A 19,782-nucleotide genomic window follows, 5' to 3' on the forward strand; every position below is an offset into this window, starting at 1 on the left:
TTTTATTATTTATTTTAAAAGCGTACTTTTTATTATTTATTTATTTATTTTAAAAGCGTACTTTTTATTATTTATTTTAAAAGCATACTTTTATTATTAATATTATTAATTTTTTCATTCGTATTTATTTTATATTCATTTTTGTTATTAATATCATTAATATTATACTTTTTTCATTAATTTTAATTACTTTAATTGTTTTATAAGTACATTTTTATTATTAATGTTTTAATTTTATTGATTGATATTTTATCAGCATATTATTATTATTAATATGAACGAAATTTATATTGTGGCTTTGCTTAAGTAAAATTGAGCATATAGGCTCATGTAAATATAATTGAGTTGAATATCCTGATTTTCGATATCCTCTGTCGATGATGTTGACTAACTAATGTTGCCGACAGTTGATTTTTAGTGCTGCAATTTTTTATCAATGACGAACGAATAAGCCACTAGTATGGAATTCTGTGATAACAAATTTTTCTATGTTTATCATTTCTTCTCCGTTGGTGATCAGTAGAATACAGAGTACAATGAACTCTATATCTGTTTGCCTTGTATAGCAATAAACGTCACATGTGAACAAGTTTCTCAATATTTATTCATCATAGTTTATTATGAGGCAGTTGATCCAAGAATTATCGCAACTTGATGAATGCGTTGCCAACCTGGAAAGGGGAAAAAAAATCTTCTTTTTTTTTTTTTTTTTTTTTGTAAAATTTAAATTTGAATTATCTGTAGAATACAAAGAACCTTTATAAGTTGCTTTTCAACCTATGATGAGTTATCCAATCTCATGTGAAACTAACTGGGTTTTTTCCCCTCCAGGAAACTCGAGATTGAATTCGACAAAACAAACCCAGAGAATGTACGTAACTGTGAGGCATAGCATCCTCTGCAAGTAGAATTAATACTCCTATAATAGCATTAATTAGGTTTCTAGTCAGCCAAGTTATTTGATCATGATAGGCCTGGAGCGTAACATGATAAGAGGAAATGAAAATGAGATCATTTAAACCAAAGAAGGAATCATTTAATCAGAAGGAAGAAAAGAGTGGATTGCCTAAAGAAAAACCATCATTATTAAGAATGCTCAATTGTTAAGCTTTCACTTATTTGTTTTATCGAGACAGTGAACTTGATAGTAACTTGAATGTATATCAATCCCAGTGATAATTGTGATAATTTTCATTATTAATGGGAATAAGGATGATTTCAAATTAATTAATGAATTTCTAAACCTTTTTACTACTTGCCTATAAGAAATATATGAACTCTGTAAGACATGACTTCTATGTCTTCCAGAGTTCATATATTTCTTATATACAAGTAGTGAAAAGGTGTAGGAATATATGTACAAGACAATAAGAAGAAGAACTTGTTCCACGCGAATAAATGAATATAAATGGAAGAAAGAGCTTGATAATAAACATGATTTCTGCGGTGAAACGCAAACCCTGTTATATTTATTTTATCGGTTAATTCTAAAGCATTTAATAACTGATTTACGTGATAACTTGGCATTAACTGGCGAAAGTTTATAGAAAAGAAAGATCTAGATAAGTTTACTAACTTATCTACATCACCATACAGTGTGAAGTGTATGGTGATGTAGATAAGTTAGTAAACTGCAGAATATATTTAGAAAAAAATACGTTTTTTTGGAAAAAAAAAGAAATATATGCTATTATTAGAAAAAAGGTAGAATATTTCAGCATATCTCCCTGTGTTTATTATTTATGTTAGTATTGTTCTGTTTAAGCAATATTTTAATTTCAAATTAATCGGATGTATATATCACATTAATATGTACTTCTGTTACTTATCACAAATCATTGTAAATAGGCCATCTGGATAGCAACATCCTTTGAAATAGGACTTAGCTTACAGCAGAAACGTTTTTTGGGTCAAGATTCATAAAGGGGAAAAAAGGAATAGAGTCGCAAATATAATACTTGCGCTCGTAACTCATAAGCTAAAGTTGGTAAGTAGGGAAACTACTATAGTAAACTTGCGTTTTATAGTAGTAAGAGAGAGATACGATGTTTAGTGTAATTTTTTTTTATTGCTCTATGATTTTAATAAATAATGTTATTGAAAATAAAGGAATATTTCTCTTTCGTTTGAACGAAAGCAAACATTTGATTTCTGTTTGTCTTATTTACTTTTTTTATTTCGTTGAATTCAACATATAATTCGAGAGTTGTGCTTAAACATGCTTAAAACCGTTGAGTCTGAAACCCCTAACCCAAAGGATCGCGACTCGGTTATCCCAGATTCAAGTAAGTGAAATGCCATGGTATTGAGAAATCATTATTACAATATTTTCCAAAAATAAAAATAAAATAAATAATAATTAAATGGTGCAAAAATTTAGTTCCTTCAGCACATCGTCTACTGTGAAAACTCTACACCATGTATTGACATTGCGTGCTTCTTCAGTTTCAGCTCTAGACAGAAATTGGGAATGAAAGTCTAATTCAGTAATATAATGTTACATCGTCCACGAATAATTCTCTTCCATTTTAATGAGGTGGAAAAAGTAATAGCTGATTCCCAATTAATAATAATATCAAGAGAAATCTAATGAAAGGCCAAGCCCTAATAGAAAATAGAAATCCGTAAATAGGCCATCTATTTACGGAGATGAACATTCTGTGGGAGAGATAACTTGCACGTTATCTCTCCCACAGAATGTTCTTTCCTCAACCACTCCAACGCTAAGGCACTTCTTTCTCCCTCATCTGATTAATAACTGTAAAAATTCCAAATTCGCCAATACAGAATACTGTTCACAACGGCACGTTATTAAGTTTATTTTGTTTTTATTATATTTTATTAATTTTTATGATTTTTAGTTGCATTTTAAATTTATTTCAAGATTTTAAAAAGATTCAAGAGATTTTTTTTGTTTCCGAAGAATGAATTAATTTCTTTATGCCAAACCTATTTATTATTTATATTTATTTAAAATTAAGTGGATGAGGGCAGATGCGGTGATTGATTCAATCTAATAACCCTTGGAGGGTTAATGGATGGCAATACTGTAGCTAATGAAGTTCTAACTGAGGCTCGGCTATTGCTGTTACCCTCCTGCCATGATCAGAGCTTTAATTTAATAGCTCAATAACACCTTATCCTTACACTGTCCTCTACAGATAACGGGGAAGATGAAAAGAATTCTTGCTTCGCCCCTTCAAGCCAGTCCTTATAAGGATAAGGCGGTGATTGATTCATTCAATCCAATACCCTTGGAGGATAATGAATAGCAATGCTGTAGCCAATGAAGTTCTAACTGAGGCTCGGCTATTGCTGTTACCCTCCTGCCACGATCAGAGCTTTAATAGCTCAATAACACCTTATCCTTACATTATAAATAATAAACTAATAAGATATAAATTATTATAAATAATAAATATAAAAAATAAACCTATTTATTATTTATATTTATTTAAAATTAAGTGAATGAGGGCAGATGCGGTGATTGATTCATTCAATCCAATACCCTCGGAGGATAATGGATAGCAATGCTGTAGCCAATGAAGTTCTAACTGAGGCTCGGCTATGTCTGTTACCCTCCTGCCACGATCAGAGCTTTAATAGCTCAATAACACCTTATCCTTACACTGTCCTCTACAGATAACGGGGAAGATGAAAGGCATTCTTGCTTCGCCCCTTTAAGCCAGTCCTTATAAGGAATAAGGATTTATATATTATATTATATTAAGCGAAGATTTCTCGGGTGAAAAAGGAAAAAAAGGTTGAGTGTGTATGTTTTTGAGTCAGAATTGATAAGATAGCCAGGATTGTTTTGTTTTTGCATTGATCGTTATTGAGCGAGCTTTTCAAGATGTCAGGCAGACAGATGAGTCATCTTCAACACATGTCAGGCAGACAGATGAGTCATCTTCAACACAGCGTTCTTGCAGTTATATTTTGTGCAAGGTAAGATTTTATCTCACTGAAATTTTCTCAGGCCCTCTCCTGTTCCTTGCCCAGTGTCCGGCAGTTGTCTTCCGCCTTTAAAAAGGTGATTTCCACTGTCGGTCTACACTCGGTGGCAGGAAGGGACAAGGCAGGTCCTGTTCCACGCGAAACGTCCTTCAAACTACAGATTGCGTAATCATGAACACCCCATATGATGACTTAAATTTTAAGGAACTCCTTGCAGTTTTTAAGCATGTTGGATACCTCCTTAACTCCAAATGGGCCGGTAGGGTAGAGATCCACCAGATTACTGAAGTCGAATCAGAGGACTACCAACCCCCTGATCCACTTTCTAGCACTTCTCAAGATAACACCAGGGAGATTATGTCGCCAGCTATCCACCAGCCCCTAGTGGACTCAGATGACTCTACAGACTATCAAGTGGTAAGTAGAAAGAAGCGTAAGAAGGAGTCTCCAGCTACAAAACCTGAAAACAACAGCGGAAACAGAGGTTCAACCCAAAGATAGGATAGTACCGATGGACACATCGATACAGCTCGTTGAAAGAGCAGCATCAGGGAACGCAGCGGCTCAGCACAAAGAAAGAATTCCACCAGTAATTCTAAGATCTAAAGACAAATGGTCGACAGTATCGAAGGTGATGAAGAACACCGAAATCAAGTTAATCTCTGCTAAAAATTCAGATGAAGGTGTCCGCATTCAACCAGAAGGAGCATCGGACTACTGTCGGCTTACTAAATTTATGGACGAGCTGAAAATTCCATATCATACTTCCAGCTAAAAAGCGAGAAAAATTTAAAGATGGTAATTAGAGGTCTAGTGGAAACAATATCATCAGAGGAAATAGCTGCTGACCTCAAGTCACAAGGCTTAAAAACCTATGAAAGTTTCGCGCATGTACCGTGCAGACAAACGTCCCATGCCCCTGGTTTTAGTTGAAATTAGTAAAGACCAGAGAGAACTATATGACCTAAAAATTGTCTCCAACCTAGTGATTAAGACAGAGCCTCTCAGAAGGAAGACATCTGCAGGTTAATGCCACCGCTGCCAGAAGTATGGGCATGCGCAGAAGCTTTGTAGAGCAGAGTACAAGTGAGTTAAATGTGGAAGCAATCACCCCTCATCTCATACATGTTCTAAACCACGCACTACTCCTGCCAAATACGCAAATTGCGGTGGGCCGCACCCGGCGAATTACAAAGGTTGCTCATCCCATCCATCTAATATGTCTAAAACTAGAGAAACAGGAGTCCCATCATCTCAGAAGCATGCTACACCTCTTACACCAGAAAGCCCTTTGCGAGCTTCTACAAGTAACAGATGTACGCCTCAGTGGTTTCCTTACACACCAAATCAGCAGAAACTATACCAAGCAGTCAAAACTCCGCTGCGATGCTTGCAGACACTTTAGGAGAAATGTTAACAGATTTTAGCAAATCAAATCCCAACCAGGCTGATACAAACATATTTCTTAAAAATACCCAAGTCATATTCTCAATCATTAATTGATAATCCGGCCATCACAATAAATTCCATACAGGTCGCATTTTGGAATGCTAATGGGCTCAGTAACAACATTATGGAACTTCAGGAATTTGCTAATAATTTCAAAATCGATATCCTATTAATCAGTGAGACTCATCTACGGCCCTGTGATAATCCCAAGCTGAGGAATTACTCTTTAATCAGAAATGACAGGCCCAAATGCCAGAGGTGGAGGTACTGCAATCTTTATCAAGAAAAACATCTGTCATAATGAAATAAAAGAGATCCCAACATCTAATCTGGAAAAAACTGGCATAGAAAAATACACCATTAATGCAGGCATTTTAAAAATATATTCAGTTTATAACCCTCCAGGCAAAACTCTGGTATCCTCTGATCTTTCTCAACTGCTTGACACTACAGAAGCAACAATAGTGGCAGGAGATCTAAATTCAAAGCATCCCTTATGGAATAGCAGGTGTGCCAATTACAACAGAAAAATCCTTCAGAATTTTGCTAAGCTAAGAAACATTATCATCGCAGGTCCGTTTGAACCAACACACTATGGAACACACGGAATGCCCGATGTATTAGATATAGCCATATTCAAAAACGCATCTCATCAATTCCAGCTGCAAGTGGTTAACGATCTCAGTTCGGACCACAACCCAGTATTTCTAAAACTGGGAGAGGATCGGAACTTATTCCCAGTCAGTCATTTACTAATTTCACAAAATTCAAGGCTACAATCAACACTATCATGGATTCAGTGCCGAATATCTCCTCCTGTGAAGAAATTGATGCATCAGTCAACAACCTGGAAAGCAAAATTCAAACTAGCTTAACTGCAGCCTCTTCTATTTCCACTGCAGCTCAAATAAACCTACTTCCAGAAGAAATCCTTGCTCTAATCAGAAATAAAAATAACATCAGACGTCGCTTTCATAACACGCTATCTCCTCAAGACCGCCAAGAGCTGAACAGAGCATCAAATTTACTTCGCTATGCACTGAAAGATCACAGAAATCAACAATGGGAAAGAAAACTTTGTTATTTGACAACTGAAGATAACTCCTTGTGGAAGTTAGCAAAGGCTCTCCGTACGGACCGATCCAACATCCAGTCCATTCACGGAGAAATAGGTATAGTTTATAGGGACGATGAAAAGGCAGAAGCTCATGCTCACGCTCTTCAACTTCAGTGCAGTCCTAATTATGCGCATGCGGATTTGGTCTTCATAGAAAAAATTCACCGTCCAGTCCGTACTGCGCTCCGGCAGCCTTTTAGCCGTGAAAATATCTGTCCCACCTCGCCTAAAGAGGTTTACTCAATTATTAGGAAGCTTAACAACAAAAAAGCCCCTGGCTGAGTTGAAATAACCAACAAAACAATCTAGACTCTCCCGCACAAAGATGTCATGCATTTGGTAGCCATTATAAATGCAATACTCAGATTAAATTATTTTCCCATCCGATGGAAACAAGCACACATAATCCTCATTTATAAGCCAGGAAAGTGCCTCAATTACCGCAAAGTTAGACCCATCAGTCTCCTTTTATGCTTGTGGAATGCGGAAAAAATCATCCTCAAACGACTTCAAGATGATGTGGTGAACAAAAACAACATAATTCCGAAAGAGCAATTTTGGTTTCGAACTGGGCACAGCACTACACAGGTTAATAGAATTCATCCCAACTGGATTCAATTGGCCACACATGAGCTATTTTTCTAGATGTTGCAAAAACCTTTGATAAGGTTTAGCACAAAGGACTCATCTATAAATTATTTACAGCCAACGTTCCACTATACCTTATCAAGTTTATCGACTCCTTTCTAAAAAACCACGGAACATTGAATATCATACGGAGACATTTGTTCTGAATGACCTGTAGCTTTTTGATGTTGCCAGGGGAGGTGTGATCCCAAATCGGTGATCCATAAGTCAATGTGGGTCTAATGATTGCTTTGTAGATTCGTAGTTTGTTTTCAGTGCTGACACGGCTTCTTCGGTTGAGAAGAGAGCAAAGTTGCATAATTGCGGAGTTTGGCTTGCTAGGGACGTTAGCAACGAAGATGTTAAAAAAGCAGCGGAGAAAGCAGCAAGCCTCGAGGAACACCTGCAGTGATTCTTTTCGAATATGATTTGAGTCCTCTTAACTTGATCTGAATAATGGCTTAAATTAATGAGAATTTATCGAGCACCTGGCTCGATAAATTCTCATTAATTTAAGCCATTTCTCATAGAGATGAAGGGATTATAATCCGAGCGATTGGGGTCCATCAAGCCACAAAAGTTATAGCAAGGTATCAAATCCTTTGCAGCTGATTTTCACGATTTGTGACTACTGCAATTATTCTTTGCGAACATAGAATAAAATTTATTTAAATTGAACCACTGTATCACATAACATAGTGCACTTTAAAAACTCTTTTCACCTTCTAAAACAACGGCTTCGAACGGTTTAATAGTTCTTTTAAAAGCAAACGATTATCTCTCTACCCATCGGATAAAATTATTAAGCAACAAACATCCGGGTTTTATCATTCAATAGACTTCATTAAAATCCAAAATTCCAAACTTGCACGTCTCATGCCGGGGTACTTTTCTCGGCTCATTGTGAAAGTGTGGAATTCTTTTTCAAAAGTAGAGACGTGGTTGCTTTCACTTAAGCATCACGCCATGTCGTCTTTATATCGAAATAATGAGTAACCCTTCACAAGCAATCTGGCTACTTTCTCTTCTCAATAGACTACAGATAACGCTTAATTTCCCAAGAGTGAAAGGTTTATCACGAACTACATGCATCTACGCCCTGTTATCAAGGTTCTTTGTTAGTAGCCCAATAAAGCTGTAGGACTTTTAAGGACTCTCTCTCTCTCTCTCTCTCTCTCTCTCTCTCTCTCTCTCTCTCTCTCTCTCTCACACACACACACACACACACACACACACATTGATGATGTAATCCTTTGATTACTAAGACTTTGGCTTCCTGTTATTAAATCTTTCATGACACCTGAAGTAGCATTTCCGTACTTTCCGAAGGTAGTACAAGTAAGGAAAAAACCATTCAAATATTATAAAAATCATTATATTTTTTGAAATGTTAATGCTTTCATAAAAATGTCGGTTATATCAACGAGTAATGGGAAAATGTTGTGATGATGTCCATTAATTATATTTTTTTATAATTTACATATATTGAAATATTTTCTAGATATTTCTATAAATTCATAGTGTAATTATAATCTTTTATTAAAATTAGGGGTCTATGATGATAACTGGTTTTAAATATTATTAAATTAATATTTATTTATAAACCAAGTTTATATAAAAATAAATTTTATTTTTGAAACTGAAATGTGAATGGTGTATATATTCCAAGAGATCCAGGTCAACAGATGGCAGTACTGTAGCCAATAAAGTTTTAACTGAGGCTCTGCTATTGCCGTTATCCAGACATGACTAGAGCTTTTAGCTCAATAAAACCCCATCCATAGAGATTTTCTTCAATCAGATGAAAGGATAAAGAGTCAAGGAGTCAATCCATCTCCCCCCCCCCTCCAAAAAAAAAAAAAAAAAAAAAAGAAAAAACTGAAATGTACCCCGTGTGGTGGCCGGGATAAGAATAGCTACTGTAGCCCACGCATGTCGTAAGAGGTGACTAAAATGGGACGCTGAGTTTCGAGATTTCGCTCTTTTATGTTTCTTTTGGAATTTTTCTCCCAGTGAGGGGTGGGGCTTAGATTTCGGGGGAGGGTTGCTATGAGAGAGCATTTTAAGTCTCTGGGGAGGGTGTTCTCCGGAGTGGCTCGTTACGGGGACCCTGTCAGTGGAGATGCTTTTCCCTGGAATATGAGCGGCGCTCAGTGAGGGGGGGGGTAAGGCAAGTGGAACCAACGCTGAGTTGGACGATCTTTCGGCCACTCCCTACGAGTGGCCGAAAGATCTTGGGCCGAAAGTCTTGGGGATCGTCTTAATTTTTAGAGAGGGCTTTACTTACATATCAGCCCATGCATGTCGTACGAGGTGACTAAAATGGATACCCAGGGAGGGTAATGGATGGCAATGCTGTAGCCAATGAAGTTATAACTGAGGCTCGGCTATTGCTTTTAACATCTTGCCATGATCATAGCTTATAGCCCTATATTATTCCATCCATCCATACATTTTCTTCTACAGATAACGGGGAATATGAAAAGCCTTCTTGCTTCACCCACCTAGCCAAAAAAAAAAAAACTGAAATGTAATAAACGAAAATGTACAGTTTAGTTTGTTCACCATCTAGGATATGCTATGATAAATATCCAAGTTTCATTAGGTGATTGATTAGTAGAGCAGAGGATTTCTGATACATTTGTCTTTGAATCTTCATTTATAGATGATGTTTGGTTCTTTTCTAGTGCAGCGCTTCTTAAAATGTTTTAAGACTAAGTAGATTTTTTTATCTTAAAAAAAACGTATTTAATTTTTATTTCTTTTTTGTTAATTTTTTTTATATTTTAATGGAAAGTGTCACACATTGGTTCACAAATTTAATAATAATTGCATTTTATTTTTGCAATATTCGCTGTGTATGTTTTGTATTGAATATAAATACAATAAAATTTATAATAATATATGTCTGTATTAATTACGATTTTTTTTTCGATGGAGATTACAGGTAATCCAAATAATGTTGGATTACGTGGAATGACAGATTTGTCTGACTGATCAAAATAAATTTAAGAGAACATGCTACCTTGAAATTTTCGAGACCTGGGTGGAGTTGGTTTTTCGGAGAGTGGAAAAGGGAGGATAGCTTTGTAACCAGTTGAAAGGCGGTGAACTAATATTCCTTCAGGATTTTTTGAATATTTTCGATGGTACTACGTATGTAGTGAATGGTGATAGCATTGTTATTTTTTATTACTTATAATTTTTTTGCAAAGAATTATGGATATTGTGTGAAAGTGATCTACAATATCCTGGAGATCAAAATGTCTTTGAGTGTCTCGTACGTTAACCACTTTCCATTTTATTCTCAAGAGGACGTTATGCATAGAGAATATGGAAAACATCGAAATTGATGTTCTCCATATTCTCGATACATCGGTGAATTTTCTTAAGTTTAGTTCAATGGTTAATTACCTTTTTCCCCTAAATAATATTTCCTTCATTCTACGCACATTTCAATTTCCTCGCTTTACTTCTTACTATTTTGTCACCAATGCATGTAAACCCATAAACATCTAAGTCAATCCTTATAAAAGGAACTGCTCATACCGGTTTGTATTAAAACGATACTTCTCACCTAGGTTTGTCCTTGACGACAATCCAAATCACCAAATATTCTTGTCGCACTTGTAGAAGTCATAGAACTCATTTTCAACAGATTATTTTTCGTTCTGCATTTTAATTGCATGTTATCGTATTCAACTCTGCAAAGATAACAACAAAGCTGTGACCTAAAAACACCAATTTATTTATTTATTTACTGTAGGCGGATGTTCATCACATAGGGGTGAAAAAAGGTGGGAGTCGATGATGACTTGGCCTTGTTGCTTACGATACTCTCTTGGAATGTTTAATGAAACAACGAATAGGAGACCATCACTGGTGTGTGTGTGTGTGTGTGTGTGTGTGTGTGTGTGTGTGTGTGTGTGTGTGTGTGTGTGTGTGTGTGTGTGTGTGTGTGTGTGTGTGTGTGTGTGTGTGTGTGTGAACATTAGCACGTGCGTTCCACCATGAGCTATTATCCGACGTGAATTCCAGAGTGGTGCAAGCATTGTTTCTAACTTAGATCATTTCCGAACTGGAAAGTCTTCCTATCGTGATGTTTACGTTTCTTATTATTTTTTAAAAAAGTAGCTACCCCTTTCTTAAAAGATAGAGATGATTAAATTTATATGCTAAACGTAGAGTAGGTATTCAAATGCGTTTTATTTATCCTGTCTCTTTTATGGTCTGATACGGCAACCTGAAATGTAGCATTATTACAAAGTGGAATTAAATTCTTTTTATTGTATGATTTTTTGTTGAATTTTGAAGTCAATAATCTTGAAGAAATTCTTTCTTGGATATTTACTACATTGAATAAAACCTCTTTCGTAATATTGTCATTTTATATCAATATATTTTAACTATATAGAACTTTTTAAAATCTAACATTACACTGGTCACGAAGAATTTTGTAACTAGGATCCGAGCAAGTGAATGCGATGGATTTTATGGTGGCAAAAATGCTTCCCTGGCAATGCTCAGGGAAGCATTTTTGTCCTAATGCTTCCCTGAGCATTATCTAATAAATAAATAAAAAAAAAAACATAAGCATCAGTTACAGAAAATAATGTGAAATGAAATTCAAGTCCTTTATATTCTACTCTATTTACAAACAAAGTACTGTACTATGTACTTCGTTTGTGTACTTCTGTGTACTTCATTTCATTTTTCCAGAATATTGCGCATCTCTCTTTAGACGTGAGCAGTGACATTCTGGTTCCCATTTCGTGGTAGTTTGTTATAATTTGGTTAACTGGTCCTTTATAATTTTTCAGCTTTATTACTGTCCAAAAATTATTTTAAGCAATATCCTGTACGATTTACGATGCGCTTTCAGCAATATTTGCGAAATCTTGTCGATCTGGTTGGCCTCTGGATGGAAAGATCTCAGTTCGAATATCAAAGGTGAGTTATCCGGTCTCATGAGGGGATGCAAGGGTTTTTTCCTCACGGTTTATCTACCTTTAACTTTTAACTCACCCAGGATATGTAATAGTGATGAGTTATGGGTTCACAACCTTTCATAGGTGGAATATTCACATAGAATAAGAGTATGAAATGTAAATTCATTTTCGTCGAACACCAAATTATTCACCAGACTTAGCTTAATAATTACTGGTGACAGAAACTACAAAGTGACTTCGTAGGCTTTGTCCAGAAACTATTCCTGGCGAGATTTTTACAGGGTAGTTTACCATTGCTTTCCCCAACCCCCCAATTTTATCCGGGCTCGGGACTAGCATATGTAGCATGTGTCTGGGAAGTATTCATGACTAATTCATGTGTGTGTTCACTGGTCCGGTTTGCCTGAAACGCAAAATCCGAATTTCCGGGTGAAAAAACCACCTACCCCCGTATGAGACCCTTGTTAACTCACCTTTAGTCGAAAGAGACCAGATAAAGATTCCTCACGTCACTGACGGGGAACCCAGGTCTTTCCAACCAATGGACTTTGTCTACACTAGCTGAGCTACGGAGGCTCAATAATCGGAACCATTCAGCCATTTTCTAATAGAATTCATTCAGTGTAACAAGTCTTCGATAGATGCCTCTTTGCTCATCATAGCGACATGAAAAACAATAGTCTACAGTTTACTAAGAAAATTCAACATTAGCTAGTTCCAGAATCGTTTGGAACTATTTCATGGATAGAACTCAGTTCATGTTCTTGGGAAACCTCTACAGCTGTGGTCGTTCAACTTGTAAGGATATATTAATAAACGTACGATAGAAGAAATGCAAAAAACAAACTTTCAACACCTTCGTGTCCTTTTTTTTTACCATTTTTGTGCTGGCGTGATCATTTGTTGGATTTCGTTTTCATCTTTTGATGACGTTAGCAACAGTTCATTTTGGTTGCTTTGGTAACGCGTACTAATATCTCGTTTTTAGTCGGATAACTGTAAATAATGTGCCATTTCCAATACTGTACACAACTACAGTAATTCCATCGTCCATTTACTTGCGTGCTGGTGTGCCATGTGATATGTGATGAAAAGTATTATAGGAAAAAAAAACGGAGTTAGACTGATAATTTTTACAACATAGTATATGTAAAGGATAAGCTGGAAATATCCCTTTTAATTCAACAAGAGGGAAGGTGTGATTGGAATGAGAGAAGGGTAAAGGATTGTGCTCATATTCTCTATGTTTCTAATCATACTCTCTGTCATATTTGAAGGGATGAAACTGCTTACGGATGATAGCAAATGAAGTGCACACTTTTATGGGGTAAAGTACAAGGGTGAACAAGCAGATGACGAAAAGCAAGACAAATGATAGAACCACCTACGAAGGGTGAATAAGGAAGGACAAACTACTTCGATCTCTTCATATACAACTCTTATAAAGGCAAAGTGTAAAATACAAAGCGAAGTTCAGGTATTAGATGAAGAATAAGAAATTCCGTCTACTTTTACACAAGGAATTTCGTAGCTAAGAAAATGGTCGGTTTCTTTTATGGGAGAGCACGTAACGGATCTCGTATATGAACATGAGCTAAACTGCGTCTAAGCTTAAACTTCAAACATAGCTTAAAAATATGCCATGGTAAAGTCAACTAAGGTATGTTATTCTGTTAGGATAGATATACAGGCAGGGCATCAAACGAACTCAAAATCGTCATTTCTATCTTCTATGCAATAACAGACAGTCGAAAAAAATCGCTCGTTATGTTTTTGTTAGGAATCTGTTTACTGTTAGCATCCCTATACTTCACTACTCGACGTAAGATCCTGATAGTATGCATCCTTTCTATCATACGAAGAGAATAACAGAAGGATTAGTGCTACTAGGTGCGTGCATCAACATCCACTGTAATGCAGCCATCGGAAATGATACCGAGTTATAAAGACTGCAACATAACTTTTTTCCTTTCTGATAAACACAATACATTAATGATAAATACATTTATTATTTAGTGTAAAGTTTTTAAGAGAAAAGTTTTTTAGCCATTTATATCTTACTCACTGATGAGTTACTTTTTTTTAAAATGCAAATAAAACTGATTTACTCCGATAGTTATTAGAAATCTCCTTTTCAAGACGTCTATGACCTGATTAATATAAATGCTGGTTGCAAACAGCACATTAAAACTATTACCACGATTAACTTAAGAGGTAGATGACCCGTAAATCGTGTTCTGTAAACATGGAACTGTTTTAGTCACTTCAAGCCTCCAATAAGAAGGGTGTAGTCGCATCGAGGAAGATGAAAAATAATCTCCAATCTGACGAGATCACCAAAACCTAACAGCCTATTGTTAGAAGCTTAGAATTTTCAATTTTCATCTGAAAGCACTGCGAATGTGTGTGGTACAATAGAGGCTGACAATTATTATTATTAAAATCTTTGAGTGTTGCGGTATGATAGTGGAGTAGGGGTGGATTTCAACAAAGTTGCGCTCCCGGCGGAAGTGATTAGGTCGTGCGGAAATATTCCGCATGATCTGACCTCAACATTAGGATTCTCCATTGGTGGTAAGCATCTTCATTGTTTCGACTTACCACATAGACTGTCCAAATATGTTTGGCGTGATATCATCAGCGATCAAGGATCACATGACTTACCCTTTTCATGATAAATTCACATCGACAACCCGGTCATCGTGCATACCTTTCCACAATTAAGCAAACAATTTTCTTAAATTACAACGTCACGCGATGGCAAACATATCCTGAAGAGGCTGTAGTCGCTGAAAATACACCAACAGGTGCAAAACGCGGAAGAGGGAAGAAAGCTCCCCCCTTATAGTTAGTAGGATTTACTTTCTCCTTTCATGTTTGCAGAAGGGAACCATTCCTTCTTTTCTTCCTGATTGACGCTCACACGTAGACTCACACTTTCCCGTGTAGGCGATCGAAACTACATCTGTTTGTATATTGCGTGTGGTCTTCCGGCCTGTTTGCCTATTTTAAGGGATAAAAAAACTGAGTTTCCGGGAGAAAACTCTCCACCTCCATATGAGACCGGTTAACTTACCATTTTGATTGAACCTGATAAAGTTTTCTCACAATCATAGACCGGATTCGAACTCGTGTTTTCATCATCACCATCATGCCTATCACGGATTTAGGCCTAGTATGTCCTGTTCCGGCCTTAGAAGTCATCGCTGAACCTCCGAAGAGGACGTCCTGGTTTTCTTTTTCCTGATGGCTTGTACTTTAAGGCTTGTTTTGGTAATCTTTCTGTTTTCATTCTTTTAACTGTTCCATCCATTTATGTTTATATTTTTTAATTTTTTTCTATTACTGATTTCTGGTTTAATTCTTTCATAATTTCTTCTCTTTTTTTGTTTGTGATCGAATAGGGTATACTTTGCAGTTTTTCTCAGAAACTTCATTTCAACTGTTATTAATCTTTGTTTGTCTTTGTGTCCAGATTTCACTTCCATACATTAGGATCGGTAGGGCTAATGTATTGTATACATTTTAGTCTGGTTGTTTTTGAAATAGGTTAGGTTTAAATGTAGAGTTAATTACACCTGTTATTTTAAATATTTTGCAATTTTTAGGTTTATATCTTTTTCACGTCTGCGCGGTTAGCCTAGTGGTTATGCGCTTCGCAACCATATGCCTGGGGAAGGAGTGTCCTAGGTTCCATTCCCGTCGACGACGTGAGGAGCTGAAGGATCTTCCTCAGCCATAGCCAAGTTAACCAGTCTTGGGCGTGGATTGTAGGGATTTTCTCCCTAGTTGATCTGGGGGGTTTTCATCTCGCAAACGGGCAAATCGTCCCCGTGAACACACACACACACACAATCATGGATATTGCTCTTAGGGGATGCAGCAGAGGAGTGGCGAACCGGCTGCACGGATGCGCCAGTAACCCCTCATTAGGAGGAGACTCAACCCGTCCTAGACGGAGGAGAAGGATAGGATATCATAGAATCTTTTTCATATGTAACCAGAACTTTTTCACACGAACGGAAAAGTTCTTCTAAAGTTTGTATACTGCTATATTGTGACAACAAGATTTAAATCGATTCTTTAATGGTTCCCTAGTCCGCGCGGTTAGACTAGTGGCTTTGCGCTTCGCAACCATATGACTGGGGAAGGAGTGTCCCAGGCTCGATTCCCGTTGCAGACGTGAGGAATTTGAGGATCTTCCTCAGCCATAGCCAAGTTACCCGGTCTTGGGAGTGGGCAGTAGTGTTTTTTCCGCCAGTTTATGAGACGTTTTTCATCCCGCAAACCAGCCCCGTGAACACACACGGATCTACAGCCATAAATACTTAACCCCCCCATGAGGGGGCTCAACTCGCCCCAGTAGGGACGGGGGAGAAAAAGGCAGGAAACTCCATACGAATAAATAAATAAAAAATAAGGTGAGCCTTTTAGTCGGAAAAAAAAAAAAAACACGGGTTCGAATGCCATCTACGACGTGAGGAATCTTTATCAGGCATGTTCAATCAAAATGGTGAGTTAACCTATCTCATACGGAGATGGAGGGTTTTATCCGGAAACTCGGGTTTTTCATCCCTTAAAACAGACAAACAGGCCAGAAGACCACACGCAATATACAAACATAGAATATTACTTTAATAAATAACGAATAATTACCCTATTTTGTCAGATTTAGTTTAGGCAGCCATCCGATCTCATAAAGAGATGAACGCGTTTCATTCCACAGAACAGAAGAAAAGGTCGGAGAACATACGCAGTCGATTGCAAAAATACTCAGGCTTGATAGACTTAATTGTTTCGGCCTTAATGATAATCAAACTCTAGTACACTGTAAAAATTCGGTAATTCGTCGAGTTCAAACGTTGCAACCCTAAATGGTCTATTAGATGGAAAGTCTAAATAATAATAAGAAGAAGAGCTGTCAAAAAATATATAATCATATTAATCCTTATGAGTACTGCGTCATACTTTTGTATTTGTATACTATAACAATAATAATAAATAAATAATTCGTTTGTTTACGTTTCTCGTTATTATTAGGATGTAGTGGCGAATTTATTCTTTTAAGTATGAAAATTACGATCATGGAAAGTTTTGAAATGAGTGTCATAGTGCAATATGATTATAAATTTTGTCCTGTTCCATTGTCAACACCACCTCTGACCCATTAAAAGGACAGTCATTCTTAGATACTACAGTATCCTCATTAATTCCAATATCAACTCTTTTTTTGAGAGACGAAGACAAGTGAAAAACGCTCGCTTCTTATTGAGATTACTAGAATGTGTCAGGAAGAGCTTATCGTGAAGATGGAGCAAATTGAACGTAATACAAGTTCAAGGTATTGACTCTGCCAGGTCACACTTTATGTTAAGATCAGATATTTTCTAGGCTTAATACTCTGGTTTCCATTTCAGCCGATGAATTTTATATGTGCTTATGTGATTTATTGTTAATCAATTTGGTGGCTGGCTTGTGTAACATGTTTTCTCAGAAATCTGACATATATACTTACTGAAATATTTATTTTTACTACTTAATATAGACATTTTACTTAAAATGTTATTACTGTAACGTGTCTCGATCCTTATTTCAATTTTATCAAAAAGGTATAATAAAACAGAATATAATTTTTATATAATATAATATACTATATATATAATATAGAACATTATACAGTATAATAATATACTATTAATTTATGTAAATATTATATAAACATAACTTTCAACTATTCAGATTTTATTTTGTATAAAAATACACCTATTTATTTTGTACATAAAAAATGTATATGAAATATATAGATTTGTGAATTGAGAGATACACACACACACACACATATATATATATATATATATATATATATATAGTCATTTAAATAAATGCACAAGTTTCATATAGAACGAGAAAAATAGGAGTTACAATTTTAATTTGCATGTATGTAACTTTAGTAATATTGATTTTCCAACTTCACGAAACAAGATTATTATTATTATTATTAAGACGCAACAACCAATATCAGACCAGCACATGGAGACACACAGAATCCTCAGCATTAAAAACCTGAAACACTACATAACATTAACAAGGAATTACTTCAACATCACCTATCGAAACAACAGAGACAAATCGTATAACACGACCTACAACAATTCTCTAAATCCCTACACCCTTCAACAACTCATACGGTTCTTTTGTGAGATCACATCAGATACCCACGCAACTCAACAACCTACGAAGAAACTTAAAACACATAGATAACTACAGAACACTAGAACACGAACTCTGGAAAATATACCAACAAAGTTAATATACCATTAACACTAATATACACATCACAAATCACCAGCATCCAATGCCTACATCCCACTCTCTTCATAAAAGCTAACCTAAGCTTCGAAGTATGTGGGATTAATCTACCTCACTTATCTACACGAAATCGTCATAATCAAAGACTGCAGATTATGTAACAAAACAGTCAGTAAAGTGTATAACAATAATGAAGATACAGATATTAAAAAATTGTGTATATGTAAATAGGCTGTATAATAATAAACTATGATATTGATATTGAAAAAATATTATGTACATTTATATTTAAAAAAATCACTGTACTCTACATTTTGTACTGAACAGAAAATGTAATAGTATACTTTATTGTGTATATGTAAATACTCTGTATGATGATAAGTAAAATATTTATTAGTGTTAAAGAGAGAGAGAGAGAGAGACCTCCAGGGAGTCAGAGACTCATCGAGGGAGGCCACATATTGCACACATCAGCTTCACACTGCTTGCACCCACAACATCCAAAGGTTGTTGTGGGTGCAAGCAGTGGATGTTGCATCCACAACATCCATTCCAATCATGCACCACCCTCTGAGAGAAATATCTAGCCCTCACACCCGTCTTGGTGCCTTCATTCTCAGCTTCTAAAGATGCCCTCTTGTCCTTTCCTCACCTACCATAAATTGAAACATTCCATCAATTGAAATCTTGTATGATCCTTTTAGAAGTTTGCAAGTCTCAATCATATCACCTCTCTTTCTCCTGTTTGCTAGTGTCTGGAGTCTACAAATTCTCAGTCTGCTTCATAATCAGTATTCCACAATCCTGATATCATTTTAACACTCTCCTTTGTATTCTATTCAATGTATGAGAATCACAACGGAAAAAACCGTTGTTGTCATACATAAAAATAGTCCAAGTGATCTTATCAAGGCCTTGTAAAGAGGCAAAATAACATCCTTATCTTTACATGTGAACATTTGTTTCAGCATTGCAAGTATATTTTGAGTTGTATTTGCAATCTCTGCTACATGGCCCCTAAACTTCAACGTCCTATCTACTAGCACTCCAAGATCTCTAGCCACATCAGTTTCTTCTAGCCTAAATCCCATCAATATAATACGACATTGGATATCTAATCATGCCGAAGTGAATGACTTTACATTTACTGACATTGAACTGACACCCGTTTTCCCATGTCCACAATTCTAGCCTATTCAAATCATTCTGCATATCAGCAGCATTCCTGATCACCCTACCTATCTTTTCATCATCAGAAAATAGCTACATGTCGGTTGTTAAATCCTTCCCAATATCGTTAATGTACAGATTGAATAACAGTAGACCGAACACTGATCCTTGTGGTACACCACTTGTTACCTTAAATTTTGTAGA

General features: G+C 36.1%; 1 protein-coding gene across 1 annotated transcript in view; it reads right to left on the minus strand.

The window, feature by feature from the left end:
- The window catches only part of LOC150092165 (transforming growth factor-beta-induced protein ig-h3-like), a 58,768-nt gene that overhangs the window by 27,879 nt on the left and 11,107 nt on the right, over window positions 1-19,782 (minus strand). The gene's annotated exons all lie outside the window — the stretch shown is intronic.

The sequence above is a fragment of the Typopeltis vanoorti genome, unplaced genomic scaffold, assembly GCF_054136105.1.
Source record: "Typopeltis vanoorti isolate ZY-2024b unplaced genomic scaffold, IOZ_Tvanoo_1.0 HiC_scaffold_24, whole genome shotgun sequence".
Taxonomy (NCBI): Eukaryota; Metazoa; Arthropoda; class Arachnida; order Uropygi; family Thelyphonidae; genus Typopeltis; species Typopeltis vanoorti.